Source organism: Bombus terrestris, chromosome 17, assembly GCF_910591885.1.
Source record: "Bombus terrestris chromosome 17, iyBomTerr1.2, whole genome shotgun sequence".
NCBI lineage: Eukaryota > Metazoa > Arthropoda > Insecta > Hymenoptera > Apidae > Bombus > Bombus terrestris.
The window spans coordinates 10,403,836-10,428,409 of NC_063285.1; the positions used below are offsets into that span (position 1 = coordinate 10,403,836).

A 24,574-nucleotide genomic window follows, 5' to 3' on the forward strand; every position below is an offset into this window, starting at 1 on the left:
ACTCGCTCTACCTTCGCTCCGAATGAATTTCGCGATAGACGCGCAAACAGCCACAACTAACCGCCCAACGAGTTAACCATCCGCGCTTCCACCACTTACCTACGGAACACGCACGGAACATGGAAATAAGCGCCTTCTAATCCTTATCATCCGCTGGCCCAGTTCCGGAAGCGGCTTACGTTCGCCGTTAGGGAAAGCCAGAGGCGGGCCAGGATCCGCGCGTCAATTATCCGGGCCAGGCGCACGTGCGCGCGTGTACAACAGGAGAAGAACACGTCGGACGTGGACGAGGATCGATCCTGCGACGCGTCGTTGGATGCCGTTTGCGATGATGGTTGGACGAGCACGAGGCGATACTCGGGCGCGTCGATCGCGCCAGAGGGAAAAGGAAACAAAAGCGCGTGGGCGTACGAAAAGCAAAACAACGGGCAGCTGAATGTCGCGGCAGCGGATGAGGCGGGGGACGTGGGTGGTTCGCGCTAGTATGCCGCCGCGAGGGAGGGATGAGGGCGAGGAAAAGCAGATTCAACAAGTAGAGGCGACAGCTGCTGATGAGACCGGCCGAGAGTGGCCAGACTTTTATCTCCTCATTTCACGCGTACGCCAGCTCTTCTCTCTTTGTCTGTGCTTGTACAAGCCGCCGCAAAATACCCGCAGATCCTTGTTACGCGTTGCATCGCTGCTTTGTCTATTCTTTATCGCGATATTGCTCGTAGCTCGTCGACAATTCGCCGATCATTGCTGCGATTGCTTCGCCTTTTATTTCATCCTCCGAGGCTGCTCGGCTTAGCTTTATGTCGGATTGAGCGCAAGGTTTGTTCCGGCTTCCTGGACAAATCGAAGGATCCTTTTCGACGACTTTTCGCCACCTCTCGGCGTGGAATTGCTCGCTCTTCCGTGGAAGGGAAACGCTCCAGCCCATTTTCCAAGGAAGGGAAAGTCTTATCGCTCAGGTAGTTCCGCAACGAGCAGAATGAGCGATAATCCGAACTCACGAGACCGACAGAATGCGGTAAATGGGGTACAACATCCCGTGCAAAGTGGAATGGACCAATTTTTGTCGTCCGACGATCGTCTTGGTGTGCCGTGTTCCAAGTACCACCAAAGCAACAAGAAACGAGCACTTCGCAAAGTGTTTCTTTGACTGTCAACTAATCACGCGAAGTTGCGTTCACCGTAGTCCTCAGATTCTTTCAGTCGTTTCTGCAAAATGCTCCTATTTTTGTTGCTTCCTTCGCGCGGTTAAACAGTCGTCTAGCATCGTCTTCAGTTTGCGCGATTAATATTTCTTCCCCCGTTTCATTTCCCTTCGAATCCCTTCAAATCCCTTCGAGTTTCAATCGCTTCCTACGATGCTCTTATTTGTTCGTATAAAGGATGTTCTAATAATATGTACTCTACACTTTCTTCTTTGTACCTGTTGCACCATGTGCATAATTCCTTTCTCTCCCTTTCTCTCTCTATTCTTTGCTCGTATCCCTCTTCTTCGTAGTAGAATGTCTTTCTTCCAGCTGGCCTCGGTCGAGCTATTGATCTTATTGCCTTCGGTATGTGGCGGATATTTGAGCGGTGTAATATATGGAGAAATATCCAGACGAAAGTATTAACCATCGCTGTAAACTTATGTATATCCGATATATTGTATCGTATTTTATTTTTATATTCTTTCTTATCGTGCTATATATCAATCGCTATGCTTCATTCGACTCTACCGTAAAACTGCGTGTTCGCGTCAGAGGCAATTGCGTTAATTAACAATCGCCTGTAATTAGGACATTATAAGGAGCCTCTGCTCTGAAATTTACGTTTCCCAAGTTGCTCGGAACACCGACACCTGTATCAAATCAACGTACAAGTATCTATCATATATTTCGTGACACCCTGTACAGGTTTGTTGGCGTGTGCGCTCATCTCGCGTGTACCTCACCCTCTCACCTTTGCATTCGTAATATAATCTAATGGACTGTGGCTGCGTGGGTGTGTGCGTGGTGACATGGTGCAACGTGTGCAGAATCGTGCGCGTTTATTGGCAAGCGTGGCGACTGTATCGAGATTGCGACTCGAAGGCGGTTCGATACGACGTAAAGTCTTTCTGTTTGAGTTTTGACCGTTAGGAGGATGAGTTGTGTCGAGATTGTGGGAGGTTCGAGCGAATGAAAGTGCAGAGAGAAACTAGGCGAGATCGAATTTAATGAAACACGCGTCTGGTGTGGGACGATGCCGGTGTGCAGGTTTAGATCGGTCGCTGGGGGTTGCGCCGATGATATCGACATATTAAACCACGTCGATGGATTAACCGATTGTTAAAACTGGCGACAATCGCTCGGTCGATTCTATTTTTCTCCCAATTCGCCACGACTAATCGTATTTGATTACCCATCGCACGATAATTCCTGCGATCGAATATCAAACGGGGTGTAATAAAGGGCATTCTTATCGCGAGACTGTTGTTTAACAAAAGTGTAAGAAAAATGAAAAAAGAGAGCACGACAGATGCTTTTAAAACGCCGAAGCAACTGCAAAATCTGAATCCACGTTTTAGTGACAGCTGCTGAAGACCCAAGAAGAATAGCGTAGCTGGCAAACATCGTCAAACGCGATGAAAAAGAAGCACGACGAGTCTGCTTTCCCAAGCTAAATCGACCGCAAAATCTCAACAAAGTTGAAGTGACAAATTTCACAAAGCGGACCTAACCTAACCCAAAGCTCGATTCATCCTTGAAGCGGATCAAGTGTTAATTGGTCGCGTGGAAGAACGAGTCGAAGAATAAGAAGGTGATAAGGCGATAAAGATGAGAAACGGAAGATAAGGAGCGCAGACGGTGGATCATATCGGTCGCATTAAATTCTTGGAGAGTCCTCAACAAAGCTAAATCCACGAGTCTCACAAAGCAAACCAGACCCAAGTCGAACCTCCATTCACCCTCCAACCGGATCAAACGATAATTGCTGGCGCGGAAGAAGGAATGGAAAAGTGGAAACGTGATAAGACGCCGATGAAGACGAAGAGCGGAGGATAATATCAGCGGACAGCTCGCCTTAACGTCTTCGACAAGCCCTGACAAACTTAAACGCGCGAGTTTCACGAAGCAAACCTAACCTAACCGAAAGCTAATCAGTACCTAACCTATTCGGTCGCCTGAACCGCGTCGAATGCTAATTTCTGGCGCGAAAGAAGAAATGGGAAAGTAGAAACGTGATAAGACGCCGATGAAGACGAAGAGCGGAGGATAATATCAGCGGACAGCTCGCCTTAACGTCTTCGACAAGCCCTGACAAACTTAAACGCGCGAGTTTCACAAAGCAAACCTAACCTAACCGAAAGCTAATCAGTACCTAACCTATTCGGTCGCGTGAACCGCGTCGAATGCTAATTTCTGGCGCGAAAGAAGAAATGGGAAAGTAGAAACGTGATGAGACGTCGATGAAGACGAAGAGCGGAGGATAATATCAGCGGACAGCTCGCCTTAACGTCTTCGACAAGCCCTGACAAACTTAAACGCGCGAGTTTCACAAAGCAAACCTAACCTAACCGAAAGCTAATCAGTACCTAACCTATTCGGTCGCCTGAACCGCGTCGAATGCTAATTTCTGGCGCGAAAGAAGAAATGGGAAAGTAGAAACGTGATGAGACGTCGATGAAGACGAAGAGCGGAGGATAATATCAGCGGACAGCTCGCCTTAACGTCTTCGACAAGCCCTGACAAACTTAAACGCGCGAGTTTCACAAAGCAAACCTAACCTAACCGAAAGCTAATCCGTACCTAACCTATTCGGTCGCCTGAACCGCGTCGAATGCTAATTGCTGGGGCGGAAGAAGGAATGGAAAAGTAGAAACGCGATGAGACGTCGATGAAGACGAAGAGCGGAGGATAATATCAGCGGACAGCTCGCCTTAACGTCTTCGACAAGCCCTGACAAACTTAAACGCGCGAGTTTCACGAAGCAAACCTAACCTAACCGAAAGCTAATCCGTACCTAACCTATTCGGTCGCGTGAACCGCGTCGAATGCTAATTGCTGGGGCGGAAGAAGGAATGGAAAAGTAGGAAGGCGATGAGACGTCGATGAAGACGAAGAGCGGAGGATAATATCAGCGGACAGCTCGCCTTAACGTCTTCGACAAGCCCTGACAAACTTAAACGCGCGAGTTTCACGAAGCAAACCTAACCTAACCGAAAGCTAATCCGTACCTAACCTATTCGGTCGCCTGAACCGCGTCGAATGCTAATTTCTGGCGCGAAAGAAGAAATGGGAAAGTAGAAACGCGATGAGACGTCGATGAAGACGAAGAGCGGAGGATAATATCAGCGGACAGCTCGCCTTAACGTCTTCGACAAGCCCTGACAAACTTAAACGCGCGAGTTTCACAAAGCAAACCTAACCTAACCGTAAGCTAACCTATTCGGTCGCCTGAACCGCGTCGAATGCTAATTGCTGGGGCGGAAGAAGGAATGGAAAAGTAGGAAGGCGATAAGACGCGGCGATAAAGACGAAGAGTGGAGCGTAACGAGCGCAGTCGAAGGATCATATTCACAGACAGCTCGCATTAACTTCTTCGAGAATCCGCAAGAAACACATTACCCGTGACATGATCCGATACAGAGGGGGCATGAATATTCACCGACGTGCACGCGCACACATACACGTCCCCGTTAACACGCGCGCGTGTTTCTGTTACGTATATTCCCATGTACGCACACATGTCCGTGATAATCCATCCGGGCATACGTCCATAGATACGCACACGTACATAATGCAACATAGTACACCGCGTGTACAGGGGCGCACATTCACCTGTGCCGCCGTATATATCCGCGATTATTGGGGGTGAACGTGAGCGACCGCGCGCGCGCTCCAGTTTAATCCACCCAGACACGCGTCACAGGATATATACGCGGCGATATAATATGGCCAGGATGAGTAGAATCATGCACAGGTGTGTGCATGCGGGCGTATGTTGCTCGTCTAGGCTACATCCAGATGCAACTTGACAAAGATTCTCGCAATTAGAAACGTTTGTACGGAGGATTTTTACGCCTTTCTAGTTGCACGCACGCAGCTTCCAAAAGCTCGGTTTCAACTGCCAGAAATTACAATCAGTACATTAGGCTGCACGTATCTGCTCTGATAGTTCTACTTCTTTCTCCTTGGTCCGTTAACCGAGTCGCTTCTTGGCTGCAAGCAGTCGTTCATTTCAGTTTCAATTACATTCAAGAACATTTTTGTGCGTTTACAATTTTACGCGGACAGCTGGAAACGTGGAAGTTGCACAGAGAAATTTGTTTCGTCCATTGAAGATCGTAACCGGTCGGTTTCATTCGGATGTTTGCTTTATCGTTTCGCGTATTTTTGCAAATCGCGGGTGGTTTCAACGAGCAAGTTTCGTAATTGCAAAGCTAGCGACGAATTAATTTATCGATAGCTTGCGCGTGTTTTCGGAAACGTACACTTTGGCGAACGCGAATGAAAAGCAGAGATTAGACAGTGATTTGTTTTCTCTATTAAGGATACTTCAAAAGTGAAGTAACTAAATGTATATAGGTTGTTGCAATATAGAAAAGACATGTCAGATAATAAGGCAGAAAGATATTTCGTTGTTCTTGTTTCCTGCACTTGCATGCTAATTATAATCAAACTTACACGCCGTACAATCAATTTTCCACCGCCTGAAACATACTTCACGACAGACGACGAGATGGAGGGTAGAAATCAAAACGACGTGTTTAACAATCGGTCAAAAATTTTCGTACACGCGTCGTATATTATCGATAGATATGCACAAAGATAATAAGGAACGGCGAATAAATAAGCAGATATGACGACGTAAAATTAGTTTTGTCCATACGTTTCACGTATAATTTGTGCAAAACAGCGCCACGTATTTGCCTAATATTTCGCTCTTCGCGGAGTCACAATAGTAATTTTAGACTAAATAGTATGTACATCATAGGAATTATGGAAACGAGAGTATCTTATTTGCATGCCTGTTACTCCATAATGCGTATACAGTATCAATAATACGTCAACTACGCTGAAAAGTATCCAAGAACCGTATCATTTTCCCTGTCCCACCTGGAAAAAAAAAAGAAATAAAAAGGAAAGGAGCGAGCAATTTCACCGAAACAAGCTGAATCACCTTGAGCGTCTCGATCAGGTTGATTCCCCTGCGAACTTGGAAAAACAATGGAAAAGCTGCGCGGCTAGAAACGTTGGCAACGTGAGCGTACGTCGTTGCACACGGTTGCACACGTGGAAGGATAACGCAACCGATGGTGCACACGCCGATTATGCGTGGCGACATAATGTAACGAGGAGACGCGAAGCGTCGCGTTGCGGTGCGCTGCAACGAGTTGCAGCGTGTTGCACGCGGACGTAGATGTAGCCGCGTGCCTGGTGCATAGGAGAGAAGTGACGCCGGTGGAAAAGTTGGAATGCGACCGAGCGGGCAGCCTTGAGCTGGCCAGTAGTGCGAGTCAACCTCCCGTGTGCCTGAAGCCGGGTTCACACGTACTCGAATCGCACAACGGCCGGCCCTTTAGGAAATCGCGGTCATGCACGCCGAAGGAAACGTTTCTCGTTGGAGGGACCGACGTTCCTTCTCGTTACGTGCTAACGGTGTTCTTGAAACTAGTTCTTTTTTTCTAATTTCGCGTTCCAGGCGTTTAGAAATATCGGAAATGTCCGTTGAACGCGTCTACAGCGCCTGGAAATATTCCGAAGATTTTTTCAACGCGTTCACAGCACCTGGAAATATTTCCAAGATTTGTTTAACGCGTACAGAGAAGCTGGAAATATTTTTAAGATTCCTTTTGACGCGTTTGGAGAAGCTGGGAATGTTAAACAATTTTTTGGCGCACTTAGGGCACCTGGAAATATTTCAAAGACTTGTTCAGCGCGTTTAGTGAAGCTGGAAATATTTTTAAGATTTTTGGCACCTGGAAATATTTCAAAGATTTGTTCAGCGCGTTCAGAAAAACTGGAAATATTAAAAAAAATTTTTGGCACCTGGAAATATTTCAAAGATTTGTTCAACGCGTTCAGAGAAGCTGGAAATATTCAAAAAAAATTTTTAGAGCTTTTAAAGCACCTGAAAATATTTCAAAGATTTATTTAGCGCGTTTAGAGAAGCTGGAAATATTTTTAAGACTTTTTGGCGCATTTAGAGCACCTGGAAATGTTCTGAAGATTTTTTCAATGCGTTTACAGCACATGGAAATATTTCAAAGATTTGTTTAACGCGTTTAGAGAAGCTGGGAATATTAAAAAAAATTTTTGGCGCACTTAGGGCACCTGGAAATATTTCAAAGACTTGTTCAGCGCGTTTAGAGAAGCTGGAAATATTTTTAAGATTTTTTGGCACCTGGAAATATTTCAAAGATTTGTTCAGCGCGTTCAGAGAAGCTGGGAATATTAAAAAAAATTTTTGGCGCACTTAGGGCACCTGGAAATATTTCAAAGACTTGTTCAGCGCGTTTAGAGAAGCTGGAAATATTTTAAAAAATTTTTTGGCGCACTTAGGGCACCTGGAAATATTTCAAAGACTCATTCAGCGCGTTCAGAGAAACTGGAAATATTAAAAAAAATTTTTAGAGCTTTTAAGGCACCTGAAAATATTTCAAAGATTTATTTAGCGCGTTTAGAGAAGCTGGAAATATTTTTAAGATTTTTTGGCGCATTTAGAGCACCTGGAAATGTTCTGAAGATTTTTTCAATGCGTTTACAGCACATGGAAATATTTCAAAGATTTGTTTAACGCGTTTAGAGAAGCTGGGAATATTAAAAAAAATTTTTGCCGCACTTAGGGCACCTGGAAATATTTCAAAGACTCGTTTAACGCGTTTAAAGAAGCTTGGGAAAAAGTATTTGATCTGTTCTGAAACGTGGACGTAGGAATATTTATTAAATCTTGTATGTTATAGAAAACAAAGAATAGCAACGATAACAGCGAAATCGAAGAATAGTAGGAAGAAATAAGAACAGGAACAGGACTGCGACCTAATCAGGATGATTTCGTAAAAGATTGAGTTTATATCTGAGCCATGATACTGAAATAAAATGCTCATATTACAACTACCACCGTTGTGACACCATAAAGATGATTGCACAATTATAAAAAGAAAAAGGAATATTCCAACTTGAACATAGATGATTGTAACGCGATTAACTTACAATATCACTGATTTAATTCTACTCTGAAACGCATTGTTATTAAAACGATCTTACGCCGACAGTCCAAACGAAATGACGAAATCATCTGTTCAATTAAGCCTTGCAACACACATTTTCCCTATTCTCTATTCTTCGCAAATCGCGATTCCTCCTGCGCCTCCATAAACCGTGTAAACCATAAACAATACGAAAACTTCGAACCTCGTAATGTTCCTTCAAGCTGGATTTTCTATTCTCAGACCCATTTACATTTAATCTGCGAAGAAACATCGTGGCGTGACGGGACTGCGCGTTAATAAACGTTATTTATTAAAAAAAAAAAAAAAGAGGGAGAGGAACGAGGGTCGAATGGAAGGGGGGAAATAAAAGAGAGGAAAAAGGAAGAAAGAAAGGAGAGAATTTCTTTTTATTCGGTGGAAGCACGCGAAGCGCTGATGTCGCCGTCGCGGCGCGATCGAAGTCTCTTGGAAGCGTCGACGGGAAGAGATTGCGGTGCCGTGGAAGCGCGGCGGGGCGGACGCCGGAAGAATTTGATCGATTCACCTGTCAGGTGAAAACGCAACGACCGCGAATAACGCGGTTGTATTTTCGCGACATGCCCTCTGTCGGCAGGTACGCCAATCGAGGGCTCTTAAGTTCGATCGATACTCTGTCGGTCGATCGTTTTCGAGTCCTCCTCCTCGTCCGTCAATCACGCTCGCGCGCGCTCGGCTCTTCGCCTGGCGACTTCCGGTCCGTCGACGAGCCGCCTGACGCGTCTTCCAAGTTGCAGCTGTCGTCGTCGATGGTCGCGCGGACTTTTACGACTTTTATGGTCGTTCGTACGGAGACCTTGAGGAAGAAATCGCTGGAACGCGGCTGCTGGAGAAATTCCGCTGGCCGAAATTTTGCCAACGCCAAAGCTCTTCCGCTCGCAGAGATTTCGATAGGTCGACACCTCCGACGCTATATTTGTAGAAAGTAGCAAATAGAAGATCGTAACGTTGCCCTGGAGGTTCGACTAAGAGCGTTGCTTCGTGACCGTCGCTTTTGTAGCATCGCTGTCGTTGTTATTGCAGCTTACCGAGCTTCGACAACGACGTGTCGTCGGTACATCGTCGTTGACACGGCAATGCGCTTATCGATTTTTTATTTCGCGATTATACAGGCTGCCGGTTAAGAACTGGTTCGATTAATGGGTTAGCCGAACACGATACACAGCTGGTTACGCGTTAGAACGAACCGATTGTTTCTACGGGCAACTTTGTCCGCTGGCTCGCACTCCGCAACATCGAACTATCCAGATCAAATATTGAATTTTCGAATGGTTTGCGCATAAAGGCCGGAAAATATGGCGTACAGTGTTTTTCAGCTGCAACCTCTGCCTATCTGATCGTACATGGCGTAATTTTAGTGGCAACTTGTTCGAATAATAACGGCGCTGAAATATCTGGCCACGATAATGAATCAGATGAACCGATATTGCGTTAATGCGTGTATAGGAATCGGCCAGTATCGACATTTCATAGGGTTGCCGGCTGGATAAATATTAATAATTCCAAGCAGGATAAATATTTAGACGTAATTTCTATGAATTGCACTTTAACGTGGCAAACTCGCCTTTCGTTGCACTCGTACAGCACGCGGCAAGTTTCAAACGAATCGCGCGCGTAAATCAGCCGAGAAACGATTAAGCGCAGGGCCTTCGTATCGTTTTCATCGCTTTGAAATATGAATGTCCATTCGTACGCGTTAAACAATAATTAAACGTTATTGAGGATCCTCCCAAATGAAATTCGCCTGTAGGAAACGGCTCCTGTATCACGCGCACTCCTCCGTCTCGCTCGTTTCCCTTAGATTCATCCTTCGACTTTCCTCGCTGCGACCGCGCCACCCACGCGACGCTGTCTTTCCTTGCAGTTCGTAGGTCGCTCCAACCCGGTGTTCGAGCATTTCAAAGAGGTCGCTGGATCCACGGTATATAATTTCTTTAGAATGAGAAATAGAAACCAGAAGCGCGGATCGACAAACAGAAGATCGATCGATGACGAGATCGGCCGCGAACGGTTCGAAGAAATCGCAACGTGCGCCACGCTCGCGCAACGCGGTACAACCCGACGTCTTAAATGAGCGCGTTAGACGCGGAAAATAATTAGACGTTTGAAAGTGGAGGGGACGGAGCGCTATTTTCTTTCTCGCGGCACACGGTCGTCGCGTACACTCGAAAATACAGTCTTGCCTGCGGAGACTAGACGCGTACGCTGGAATTACATTGCGGACGATGCATGAATTTAATAGTATTAAGTCTATTCCGCTTATTTTTGTGGTTTGCTGGCATCAGCTGTCCCAGCAACGCTCGCAAAAATCCTACGTGCCCGCCGTAATACGGCGAAAAACGGTAAAATGATACGTTGCGCGCGCGTCTGTATTCCGCTTTCCAAAATGAAACTACGTTCCGCGTTGTTTTCTATACGGTTTCTTCTTTCTTTTTCTTTTCCCCTCTTTTTGTTCTGCGTTACCGTCTTTGCTATTTTCCTTTTTACATCGAGCGGCCCACAGCACGATAAATAAATTGTTTATCGCGCGTTACATTCGCACTCGGCTTCTTTTATCGATTAATTACGTTGTCCGGCGATTTTAATGATACTCTTCAACGATGCGGCCAATGTTTAGAATATTCGATAATAATAACGTCGATAGAGTCATCGCGGAGATGGGCACCGATCATCAGAACGCCTACATTCGTCTGCTCTGGTGTTTGCCAATCTTCGATGGCCGATACCCATCCGAAAATGGTATAGAGACACGAAACCTTACACGAAACAAACATATTAAGGAGATTGCGCCGCGAAGGAAGACAGACAGCAGACAGAATCATCGAAAACTTCTTCTTTTTATTTTTATATTGTCACCGTTATACGCGGCTTTTCCGTTATCTATTTTTCTAGTAACTTTGTCAATGTTATGTGTTGACAGATATCATCGTGCTAACGTCGCGGCAGAATAGCGTGAGGATCGCGAGACAAAGATGAGTAAATCGTCAGAAGAAGCTGAAGGAAGGTAATTCGTTTAAACGTTTAAACATTCACATTGCTATGGTATGGCAATAAATTTCTGTAGGTCTTTATCCTCGAATCTTAGCTTACTCGCCAAGGAAACAGTAGTCGTGACGCTGTTAACGATCCGATGTCAACCGCACTATCTTGGTTGATGGACAAAGTGCACCGACTGCTCTTGCTTCCTGAACGTTGCAATCGGCGTTCGCGGGAAATTCCACTCTTCCCTTGCTCTACATTGATCGAACTGTGCACGCACGCTTCGAACATGACTCGAACTCACGGCTCTCTCTCTTTCTGCATGTTGCGAAGTCGGCAAAACGCACAGTCGTTTAACTTGAACGCGTTTTCGCTGCCGCGGTTAACGCCTTGCGTCGGTCTGCAGCCGCGCAAGCAACTAGCCGATTCCTCGCGCGAAAATAAGCAACGAGCGCAGAGTGAAATTTGTGTCCTTGGACTTGGAGCAGATTCGCAGATTTGCCAAGTACAGCAGAACGTGGCTAATTGCGCACCGAGCGGCACCAAACGATCGACAGCAGGTGGTTGGAAAATAAGTGGAGAACGCGGAATAAGATTCTCCCGCGGGACGCTTCGTTTGCGAGGAAAATAAATTTGAAAATTTATGCGGAATGCCCCCCAAACGGAAAGATGTTATTCCACATTTCCCACCTGTTTTCCCACACAGAACAACCTCCCGTCGGTTACTTATTCTCGCTCGGTCCGGAATTAGCCAGGTTCCCGTGTACTCGATCAATTTTCCAACTCGATTTTCTTCTCTAACTAAGCCGAGGATGACACCAATTTCGTTCTATACTTTGTCCTCGTTTTCCCACAACGGTTCGCGTGCTGCGCGTTCTTTTGCGCCACCATTTGGCTGCCAAATTTCAAGCGTTCTTGGATCTTGGCGCTGATATTTGCAAATTCCACGGTGTTTAGAATTTAGCGCTCTTTGTCGACCCTCTGTGAGAACTTTAGCTCCCACTGCACTCCTTATGTACCGGCCAATTGATTTAATAATTCTTGTTTACCGGTTGCTCGTGCAACTTCTTGCCTCTTTGTTCGTCTCTCTGTTCATTTATCTTTCAATGGAGCGTACCAATTTTGTATTTCCTTTTTTTCCTCTCTTTGTAGCCGAGCGTACCACCGCGCAGCTTCTTCAATTTATCTAGAAACGCTCTTGGGAATTCCTCTTCGCTCGTGTCATACATCCCAGCCGAGTAATTCCACGCATTTCTCTATATTATTCTATCTATATCGTTTGCTATATTTTAATTTCCATATCGCTCGCCGTATCATCTTCCCGGCCGTTCCCTAAATTTTCTACGTCGTCGTGCAAAACGCAAGGAAAATGGTCTTGTACTCTTCTACCTTTTTTCCGAGACACGTCCGAATAATCGCTGTCATTGCTGTATTCCTTAATATTTCTCCGTGAAAATTTTATACGATATTCTTCGAATGTCATACTCTAACGTACTATCGGTTTTAACAAAGAGATTTTAACCGTGTCGTGGCAAATAATTCACAAAATCGTGCCTTATTTTGTACGAATTAACCTTAGCCCCCCCTTGACTGTGCTTAGGATAAGAAAATGTACAGCAGGAAAAGCGAACCGCCGTGCCGGGGAACCTTCTTGCGGTAAACGACAAGTCCAAGTGCACGATAAATCATCGTTATTCCTATTATTATTATTATTATCGCCATACGTTCGACTATTTAAATTATCACGTTAGCTATCGCAGAAATCAAATTCGAGTGTTTAAACGAGATTTCGGACAGCTACGAACTTCCCTAGAATCGAAAAGGAATCTAATCTACCGGGTAGAACGATTAAGCAATGCATTTTTTATTTCCCATTACGATACCGGCTCGCTCGTAATTTTCGTCGGACGCGATGCCAGCGGTCGATATAAAAATCTCGAAGCGTGGCGTATTTATCTCGGGTGGGAAGTTAGAAAGAGACGGAATCGATATCGGATCGGTGTTCTACGGCAGTCCGGCAATATTGAAATTAATCTCGATGCTTGGCGAATAAAAACAGGCCATCGTAGAATAAGACGCTGTTGCATAATGCGTTGTTACGCCTACAACGATATCGAAAACGTACGACCGGCGTATTTGTCAACGCGACGTATTTTGTATCGGTGCATATCGAGGATGAGAGAGAGAGAGAGAGAGGGGAAATAAAAAAGAAAGAAAGGGGGAAAAATGTTTTACGAGCCGTAAATAAACGCAGGCCCGTGGCCGCACTTTCCGCTGTTTTGATTTTGATAAAACGAGCCCCCGAAAAATATTATAGATGCTTGATAACGTCTGCCGTGTCTGCTGTACGTACAGAAGCAAAAAATGATGGCCAATAAACGTTCTAGTCTCATCTTGCAACATGGATAAATTGTGCGAAACATTGAATAATGTGATAGCGCTTTTTCCTTTCCCCTTCTTTTCTTTCTTTCTGTTTTTCACCGATACAAATTAACACGTGCAAAACTGCGATTACAATTTTTTAATCTTTTCGATTCGCTGGAAATGCCGCTAACGAACGATTATGCGCGTGTAACGGCGAAAAGTGGCTTTCTTTTGTTCCACGATTATTTATTCCTTTCGTACAAATAGCGTTTAATAGTTCCGACGATTCGACCGGGCTGACTTCTTGCTTTTACGTTTGTGGGTTTGGTTCCCGCGATATTCAGCGCGCCTTTCCGAGTATTTCGTTCCACCGCGTGGCGACTATTAATTTGCAGATAAATAACGCGTGTCCCACGTGCAAACGCTCTGTCTCTATCTGTTCGCGTCATCGCCAAAGAAGAGTTGCCGAAATACCTAGAAGGGAGGATGAAGTGGAAGGACGAAAAAATATTAGCGAGATTCAGATGTGGAAAGGAGACCAAAGCGAGGGAATACTGGAAAGAAGAGGGAGAAAGAAGAAGACCCGAGACACGTAATAGAAGAATGCGAAATAGCTGGAGGACCAAATACTGAAGGACTAACAGAACTAAAAACGATAATGGAGAAGAGAGGGGCGATACAAGACGGGGAGGAACGACGATAAGGAAGCACAGCAAGGAGGCAAAAGCCCGAAAGTTGCCATAGTTGTACAGACGGAATAATTAAGCGAATGCGATATAAAATAAAGTGGATAAAAGGGAAGGTAGATGTATAAGAAGCGAAATGGGTAAACGAGATGTAAAACCGAAAGGTACGAACTAAGCAATAATAAATAATAAATAATATCCGTTCGCGTCTGTGCGTAGCAGAATAACGCACGTACGTAACGTGCGTGCTGGTAGAACGAGGCACGCGAAAATAGGATAAAAAATAGCGTAGGAAATAAATAGAAAATGTTAATTTATAAGCAAATAATATTCGTCTCACGTGAAAATGTTGCTATTTATATGCTCACCCCTGTATGTAGTAGATTGTACATACACATTGTAGCATGGGCTAACAGAAAGATATAGAAAAGGTAGGAAAATAGCGGAGGATATATAACATAGGAAATAATACGAAAGATAGAAAATATGAATTTTGAAGTAAATAATACATATTTCGTATGAAAATGCTGCTATCTGTATGCTCGCCTCTGTGTGTAGTAGAACGTACGTGTATAACGTGGGCTAATAGAATAATATAGAAAGTATAGAAAATGATATAGAGAATAAATAAACAAAATGATAGCAACGTGAAACTGTTAGTCGGGAGGCGAATAATACGTACCTCGCGCAAATTATATTTTCACCGTGGTACACGCGAAATGTGGAAAAAGTAGAGTAGGAAATAACACAACAAATTCTGAATTTGAATTTAGAAATAAAACATACTGCGTGCGAAGATATTCCCATCGATACGCTCGTATCCCCCGTGTAATAAAATTACATTTAATAATAACTTGACGATAAGCTGTACCCGAGCCAACTAGAACAATCCACAAAGCGTAGAAAAATAGTATTAAAAAATGATAGAGCGAGCGACAGAAACAGGGAAATTACGTTAACTTGGAAACCAATGATAGGTACTTCACTGGAATTATATTTTCACCGCAGACGCGAAATGTGGAAAAAGTAGAGTAGGAAATGGCATAACAAATTCTGAATTTGAATTTAGAAATAAAACATACTGCGTGCGAAGATATTCCCATCGATACGCTCGTATCCCCCCTGTAATAAAATTACAGTTAATAATAACTTGACGATAAGCTGTACCCGAGCCAACTAGAACAATCCACAAAGCGTAGAAAAATAGTATTAAAAAATGATAGAGCGAGCGACAGAAACAGGGAAATTACGTTAACTTGGAAACCAACGATAGGTATTTCGCGACTGATATTTCCACGGATTTCCCTGCCTATAAATAATAATTCCTTTGCCTCGCGTTTAGCTTCCTGCATCCATCCCGGCAGTCGCCGGAGAAAAGAAAACGTAACTGTAATAGAAACTGATCGCGCTATTAAAACATTATACGTCTGGCAGATTGATGAGCTTTTCTTGCCCAAGCTGAAAGTGATCGCGCGATTAAGGTCCGTAGGGGTGTTGGCGGCAATCCCACACGCGTGTTAATGGGCTTCTGCTAAACAACCGAAAGGAGGCTCTCGATACGATCGCTTGGGCCCTGATAAACGGGTAAACAAGTAGGTAATGTCGACAGTAGTATCGGCTCGGTGTGTGGTCAGACGCACGCGTCACTGCAGTTGCATCGTGTTGCGCTAATTCGATGCGAGTATAAATTGATCTCGGCGACTCTGGTTGATCGATCGCGCGACTAGAAAAATCCCTGGTGTTCTTTGATCCGTGACCAGCGACCGTATGATCCGCCACAGGGAAATTAACATTCGCCACGTATCATAGTCGTGCAACGAAAGACAAGATATGTTTACGTGCGATCGACGTAGTGGAAAAATAATAATAATCTTTCGGTTGCACTGGTATTTGCTCATCGTGTGAATGGACTTTCGTCCATCGGCATCTTCGAATTAGACCAACATTCGCCCTGATAATTGTACTTGTTTCTGCTTTTCGTTCCACTTGTTGACGTACTATTTGCTTGTAATTAGCTGTCTATCGATACCGCTTATTAAGTGCCTAATGCATATTATTATATCGTAGATGGTTTGTACTACATGTTGATGCATGTGTGGTGACTACTGTAATAATAACCACGTATTGATAAATACATAGTACGTGTTGAATCGTTTCTCATTGATTCGTCGACTCTTTTATTTTATATTTCCCGATGAAACATAGAACGTGTTTGGATTGAGATAGGACGTAAATGCACGATGACAATGCGTTTAGGAATTAGTAGAACGCGGCGTTGTTCACCGACTATTCCTTTTCAGAGCTATAATTCTATGCTCGTTGATACTTTTCAATGTCGCGGTATCTGTAAAATCTGCTTTTATCTGTGAAAAACTCGGCCATTTAATTGATCGCGCTTTAGAATTCAATTGAAGATTAAAAGTAGCAATAGTTATGCAATCGTGCGATAGACGAGTTCAATATATGATAATAACAACAAGTATCCGAGAGAGAGAATCCTCTTTGATCGTAATCATTTTTTCCGTCGATCAACGGCGATTTGTCAATTTCGTATAAACTTACAGATACGTCATCGACGTGAATTATGCGCGCGTATACAGCAGACGGATGTTTTCGAAACAAATCCGCGTTGATCGTGATCATCTCGAATGATTTTTCATTTCGAACGAACCTCAACCTGTGCCACGTGTTACATAAAGCGATTAAAAAAAAAAAAAGATGTTTACGGAATAGAAATAATGAAACATCATTAACACTAAATAAACCGAGCGAACGTTCTCGAAGCGAATTTCCTTCGATCGTAATTATTTTCCCATTCGTTTCAAATATACTCTGGGAAATAAATGTTTTTCGTATATAGGGCGATTAAAAAAAAAAAAAAAAAACTGGAAATAAAACTAATCAAATGCCATCGAGTTATAAAATATGCGGAACGAACATTTGTAAAACGAATTCTCTTTCATTATATCCATCCCTCTGTTCGTCTGAAATTATCTTCCCTTCTCTTTTTTTTTTTTTTTTTTTTATTTCGCATGAGCTTTCGATTTTTACTGATTGTATAAAACAGGATTTAGGAAGATAAAACTAATCAAACACCGTACCCACTCGATTTTATTTACACATAATAAAATTTTGGTATTGTTTGCGGTATAAAAATCTGTCGCAAACCAAATATTAAACGCACACGGTCGTGTCATACACGGTATACAACCGATATTGGTAGTTTGCTTATTTTAGCCATTGATTTTTACGGGTTTAAGCTGCGATACTTTGTATCGAAATACGTGTACATTTACATCCGATGCATTTTTGTCCTGCTTTAAGGTTCAAGGTTAACCCCGAGTCCCTGCCAAAGAGTACAGCACTATTTTTAAAAAGCCCGAGGTCACCCGATATACTGTTAATTTCGAAATATAAACAGATAGAATGAATTTGCTTGGCGAGATTGAATACGATGAAACATACATACTTTGTATAAAATATTTTCGTTGATACAATAATAACAATAACAATAATAATCAACGTGAATTACACGTACGTGTTATTTTATACGTACCGGTTACTTTAAACAACAGTTGCCATTCACCCCCCAACGATTTTTACTATCCGTGTTAATTTTTATCGTGTCAAAGTATTTAATCGTTTTTTCCTACTAAAGCGAAAAAAGAAAAAAAACGAAATCCTGCATTGATACATCCGCTTTCGATAATCGTTACGTAACGCGTTAAAGGGATTTTCCAACCAAATTGAACTAAAATAATCTCCGTGAAGAGAATCGATGCAAATCTGGTGGACGTAAGACGAAGAGAAAACGTACACAAAATACGTAAAGACGTAGAGGAAGATACGTCGAGTATACTCGTCGAACATTTGCTAGGCGAAAGGAATATCTGTCTAGGAACCAATTTATCATCCATTTTGCAAAGTTCGTGAGAATGTGGAATTTTTTGGAACAACACGATGCAACTGCAACTGTCAATATCAACTAATGAGAAAGTCCGCATTCCTTAGTTGTGAAATCATTAAAAGCTTCTCGACTGCCGAGCCAAGCTCCTTGAATCTGTTTAGGAACCAATTTATCATCCATTTTGCAAAGTTCGTGAGAATGTGGAATTTTTTGGAACAACACGATGCAACTGCAATTGCCAACATCAACTAATGAGAAAGTCCGCATTCCTTAGTTGCGAAACCATTAAAAGCTTCTCGATTGAATCTCTGAGCCAAGCTCTTTGATTCTGTTTAGGAAGCAATTTATTATGCATTTTGCAAAGTTCGTGAGAATGTGGAATTTTTTGGAACAACACGATACAACTGCAATTGTCAACATCAACTAATGAGAAAGTCCGCATTCCTTAGTTGTGAAATCATTAAAAGCTTCTCGACTGCCGAGCCAAGCTCCTTGAATCTGTTTAGGAACCAATTTATCATCCATTTTGCAAAATTCGTGAGAATGTGGAATTTTTTGGAACAACACGATGCAACTGCAACTGTCAATATCAACTAATGAGAAAGTCCGCATTCCTTAGTTGCGAAAGCATTAAAAGCTTCTCGACTGCCGAGCCGAGCCAAGCTCTTTGAATCATTCATTCGGCTCGCCGCGCCGAATCTCCATTGAATCAGATCCAAGAAAGAGAATGAAAGATCCGTGGATGGATCTGCGACCACGTGGTGGCCATGCATCGATATCCATTCTGTCGCTGCAACGAGCTCGTGTGCACGCACACTGGCCCTCCTCCGTATAAACGTGGAAGGCATCGACCGAATAACAGTGCTCGTCGTCGTCTCTCTGTTGCTCCCGCAGCCTCCGCGCTCTTCGCCTTGCTCCGTCTGCGTCGTTCGATCGAATAAGGAACACGAGATATTTGGAGATATTTATAATGCATGAACGCGTGCGACACCAGGGGTGAGGGGAGGAGAAGAAAAGCCGATGAACGGGGATCGAATGGTCGACCGGCGGGTTTCGTCGGCATCACCAGGGAAAGGAGAGGCAGAGCAAGAGACATTGGGGCAGGTCGCGCACAAACGTGCCGCCACGGAAGCTTGCACAGAGAGGAGGAGCAACAACGATACGAAGATAGAGACGGAGGAAACGCGCGCAAACCATTCCGCCAACGAGGATACAGTGACTCGCGAAAGTATTCGAACGGTTGTGGTCGCTTTTTACGAATGTACAAGCTGTTCCATTAACTACGGTACGATCGGCAAGGTGGCGATTCTACGGGGAAAAATAAGTCGAAGACGTAGATTGCAGTTTGTTCGTACGACGCGAAACTCGTATTTCGAAATTTCTTAGCTGAATATGTTGAAGCTGGTGCGTGAATTTTTCCCGAGACGAGAAGTTGAAGAGAAAAATATTTCTTTCTTATCGTTATTATTATTATTAGTTTTCTAATATGAAAGAACCTGTTGTTGATTGTTTGCTTGGCCACAAACAGTATTTAAACTTTGATTAATACCGATATAACTTCGTAGCATGCAGCTTGCAGCCTCTGTTTCCAGGTTTCAAATTGCATCGGTGTGATCAAGAGAGTCGTGTCTCGTTATAGCGCTAATACAGTTTCAATATGTTTAACGTAACACGAACAATACAACAGGAAAGGTGTTCGTACAGTCGATGTTCAAATACTTTCGCGAGCCACTGTACCTAAAGACCGATGCAGCGAAGGAACGAAGGGGGGAATAAGGAATGACAAGATAGAGAGGCCAGGAGAGATTAGGGGATTTTTATCGCGCACGTGTGTGTAGTCTACATACGTGATTTGTATCATGATGTATCGATTGATCACGCAATGTACATTGATACGTGATATTGATTTGTATCGTGAATGTACATTGATACATTCATCTGCATCATGTACGTACAAAGTACATTGATACATGCATCCGTGTTATGTATGTGCGAAATACATTGATACATTTATCTGCATCATGTGCGTACAATGTACATTGATACATTCATCTTCATCATGTATGTACAAGATGCATTGATACATTCATCTGTGTCATGTTTGTAGAAGACACATTGATACATGCATTTGTGTTATGTATGTGCAAGATACATTGATACATTCATCTGCATCATGTACTTACAGGACACATTGATACATTCATCAGTATCATGTATGCACATTGAAACAATCATCTTTATCATTATATACATTGATGCATTGATTTGTATCATGTATGTACATTGATGCATTGATTTGTATCATGCATGTACATGGATACATTCATCTGTATCATTATGTACATTGATGCTCTGATTTGTATCATGTATGTACATGGATACATTCATCAGTATCATTATGTACATTGTTGCATTGATTTGTATCATGTATGTACATGGATACATTCATCAGTATCATGCATGTACATTGATACGTTCATCTTTGTCATTATGTACATTTATGCATTGATTTGTATTATGTATATACATTGATACATTGATTTGTATCATGTATGTACATGGATACATTCATCAGTATCATGTATGTACATTGATGCATTGATTTGTATCATGCGTGTACATTGATACATTCATCTGTATCATTATATACATTGATGCATTGATTTGTATCATGTATGTACATTGATGCATTGATTTGTATCATGCATGTACATTGATACATTCATCTGTATCATTATGTACATTGATGCACTGATTTGTATCATGTATGTACATTGATGCATTGATTTGTATCATGCATGTACATGGATACATTCGTCTTTATCATTATGTACATTGATGCATTGATTTTTATCATGCATGTACATTGATGCATTGATTTGTATCATGTATGTACATTGATGCATCCATCTGTATCATTATGCACATTGATGCATTGATTTGTATTATGTATATACATTGATACATTGATTTGTATTGTGCATGTACATTGATACATTGGTTTCTATCTTCATCTTCAAATTGGTTTGAAATTCCACCGATATAACGAAGAACATCGTGTCCCATGACAGTGGCGATGCAATTTCAAAATGTTTTACATAACACGAACGATACGTAGAGTAAAAAGATGTTTCCTACGTGCAGAATAGTAATCGTCCAAATACTTTGGCGAGTCACTGTACCTAAAGAATGGTGCAGCGAAGGGACGAAAGAGGGAATGAGAAATGGAAAGATAGAGAGGCCAGGAGAGATTAGGTGATTTGTATCGGGCACTTATAAGGCGCGGGACATTTTGTTCTCCAGGGTCACCGGTATCGCAGTCTCGCTGCAGCACGCGTGTGCACAATGGCCCGTGTGTATATTCACCGGGGATGAATCGATCGTATAGGCAATAAATAAGGCACGGGCCATTGTACGAGCCGATTTGGTAATCGCCGTTTAAGGAAGGTGCTAATGCATTCCGATTAATTGGTTATGGTATTCCGCGTCGCGTGCGACCGGAAGATGAACGATTGTTTCGTACCGTAGTTGGCAACCACGGGACTTGCTACATCGCGATATTAAGTAGGTGAAATCGTGAGTATTTTGAAAAGAATTTTGCAAATAATCGACAACGTACATGCGCTAAAAGATAGAGGAAAGCGACGACGTTCTAAGAATTATTTTTTCGAAATTTAAAACTCTTACTGAAACCTACAACTGTTCGTACCATCTCCCTACGATAAATAAACCTGTGAAGGTGAATCGTTAAAGAATCGTGCAAGAAGTTCGCGAATCGAATTGTCGATTGCTTTGCTTTCCGAAGCAACTCGACTATGAAGGAATCGTCGTTACTATACCGCGTTGATTCTGTACCGAGATTTTCCTTCAAAAATTGGGCACCTCTCGCGCCATAAAAATCCGAACACGACGATCAAAATCTAAACGAGATGGGTACGAACTGTGCGCGAGTACCTCGACAACCAAAAGCTCGAGCAAGTAGATTTCAATAGAGTGCGCCAACCAGACGGCTCGTCCGTATGAATAATACTCGCGGTGAAAACGCTAATTTTCGCTAACGAAGTTGATAAAAAAGGAAGAATAGCGACGAGTGTGTAAGCGTGACGCGTGCCCGGTCTCGCCTCGCCGAATATTCCCGCGTCTTTGCGCTTCTCTTTCGTTCAATATCGCGATCCACCAGCGTGTTCGACGCGCGGGCGCGAAATTCGAATTCCACTGCAAAAGCGCGAGAGGCAAAAGAAGAAGAAAGAGAAGAGGCGAGAGCCGCGGCAAGTGGCCAGCAAGAAGTGGCGTTCTTGCGTACCAGGTATTCAGAGTCCTGCGAAATGCCATCACGTGCCGGTTATAATTCAATCCGAGCGAGGGGGCAAGCGTGTTTTTCGAGCGCGTCAGCGCGCAAGGATCCGCCGTGACCTACGTCAAATTTCACGGCTGCCGCGCCGCGAGACGGCAGTTCGTTCACGCGGCGCTATCACTCGAGATCGTTATGCCGGTAGCGAACAATGGGTTCGCTCGGCCCGCTAGAAAACTCCAATGGCAGAAGTTGGCCCCGATTATGCGAGCCGCGTCGTTACCATCGCATTCCTCGCGTTCTTTCCACGGCCACGGCGCGTACGGGCGCGCGTACGAGCGTGGAAGCGCGTCAGAGCCGCTCTTTTAATTTCCATTTTATTTATCTTCATTGCAGCGTAAAATTCGGCGTAAATCTCGGCCGAAGGAATCAAAAGGTTGCGTCATCGCGGCAATTTTCTCCAGCTCGACTCTAACTTGACGCTCGTCCACGGAATAACTGGAAATGAGGATGTAACGTGGGTAAAAGGTAAACGGCGTTGCGTGCGATTAAACGCGCTCGTCCAAAGCGGAACAATGTGGGTCGAAAGTGTGTGATGCGAATATAGTAAACGTTTGGTTACAGGCGATGGAAATAGGAAGCAACGAGGCATCTGTTCGGTAACGCGCGTTTACGTCGTTGATAGAAAGCGATACGATTTGCTCGTTTGGAAAAGTTGAGAGAAAAGTTAAGCCAAGACGCGATATCATGTCCTGACTACGAGTTGAATGGAAATCACCTCAGCGTATCAAAGGATCGCGCCGTACGATGCTCTAAATTACCTCGAAGACGCTGCAAATTACCTCGGCTCTTCCACGAAATCCGACGCGAGGATAACGAGCCGAGACTGTCGCTGATCAGCAGCCAGGTGTCGATGCGACGTGTACTTTGCAACGCCAAGAAAATATGCTTTCTAAGTTGCTGCAACTGCGAGACACGCTGCAAGCCTCGCCTGTCGAAGGGCCAACAACGAACGTTGTTTCTTCTTTTCCGCGAAGCGAAAGAAATCGCGAAAGGCAACGAACGATCCGAGCGATTTGTTGGACGACGACAGACACAGCGTTAAAGCGACGTCGACGCTCGTGTCGCCGACCTACGACAAATTCGACGACACCCGGCGCCTCTTTACGCTCCGGCTATCAGTCTGGATCATTAATTTATTCCGACGAACAATGATTCACGTCGCGTGCCCACGCGACAGTGCGTACGCCGCAACGCGAACGAGTGGGGATAGAGTCCGGTAACAGGAACCGAAGTGTCGTAAAACTAATCTCCCAGATACAAATTACATAATCCTCGTCTGGTCGTCCCTCTTTCCCTTCCTATGTCTCTCTCTCTCTTTCTCTCTCGCTCGATCTCTCTCTCTTTTTCCCCAATAAATATCTCTCTGCGGACGTATGAATGGCCGTTCGTGCGCGACGTCCGACACATCATCGCTGACTCGTTTCTTTTCACCGCTTTCCTCACCCCCGCTGTGCCGTGTTCCTCGTGTCGAACGTTTGCCAACACGGATATTTAAAATACCATGTTTCTTTCTTTCCTTGCTGCCTCTTCGAACCTCGTGTAAACGAACTTTCGTATCGAGCGCCGTTGACAACTCGAAACCGACGCCAAATAAACGGCGCTGGCTGTCCAAGTTCGATAGCGAGCCTCAAGACGCTCGTTGGTTTCGAACATTCGTTTTGCGACAATTGGTCAACAGCTTCTCTTTGGAATTTGGCTTGGGCCGTTGGCCGTTTTATGGCAAATTAACGGGCAGAACCAGAGGCGCGCCTGATGTCTCACATTGTGTAACTGTTATACTTCTGCAGAAGCTATCGAGGCTGTGAGTAATTATATATCCAAGTGATTGGTCGATAATTAGTAGATTCATTTACAATTTCGAATTCCATGTAGGAACGACGATAATTTGTATACGTCAATGTGATGATTTTTCGTACGATAAAGTTGTCGCGAAAGACACGACTAGCGCAAGCTCTCTCTCTGCGTTAGAAAAGAAATGCGAAACAACGGCGGGAACTTGTGCGTCTGAAATTATTTGGTCGTAAATTTGTTAACTCCTCTACCGTCCGCCAGTATCTCGACTTTATAAATGCGAATAT

General features: G+C 43.7%; 1 long non-coding RNA gene across 16 annotated transcripts in view; it reads left to right on the plus strand.

The window, feature by feature from the left end:
• Positions 1-24,574, plus strand: part of LOC105666653 — a 410,566-nt gene that overhangs the window by 314,698 nt on the left and 71,294 nt on the right. For 3 of the 16 annotated variants that reach the window (XR_007227038.1, XR_007227039.1, XR_007227037.1), the window contains one exon: positions 11,127-11,210. The exons of the other annotated variants lie outside the window; for them this stretch is intronic. This is a non-coding gene — a long non-coding RNA (uncharacterized LOC105666653). The remainder of the gene's footprint in view (positions 1-11,126; positions 11,211-24,574) is intronic. 16 annotated transcript variants of the gene reach the window in all.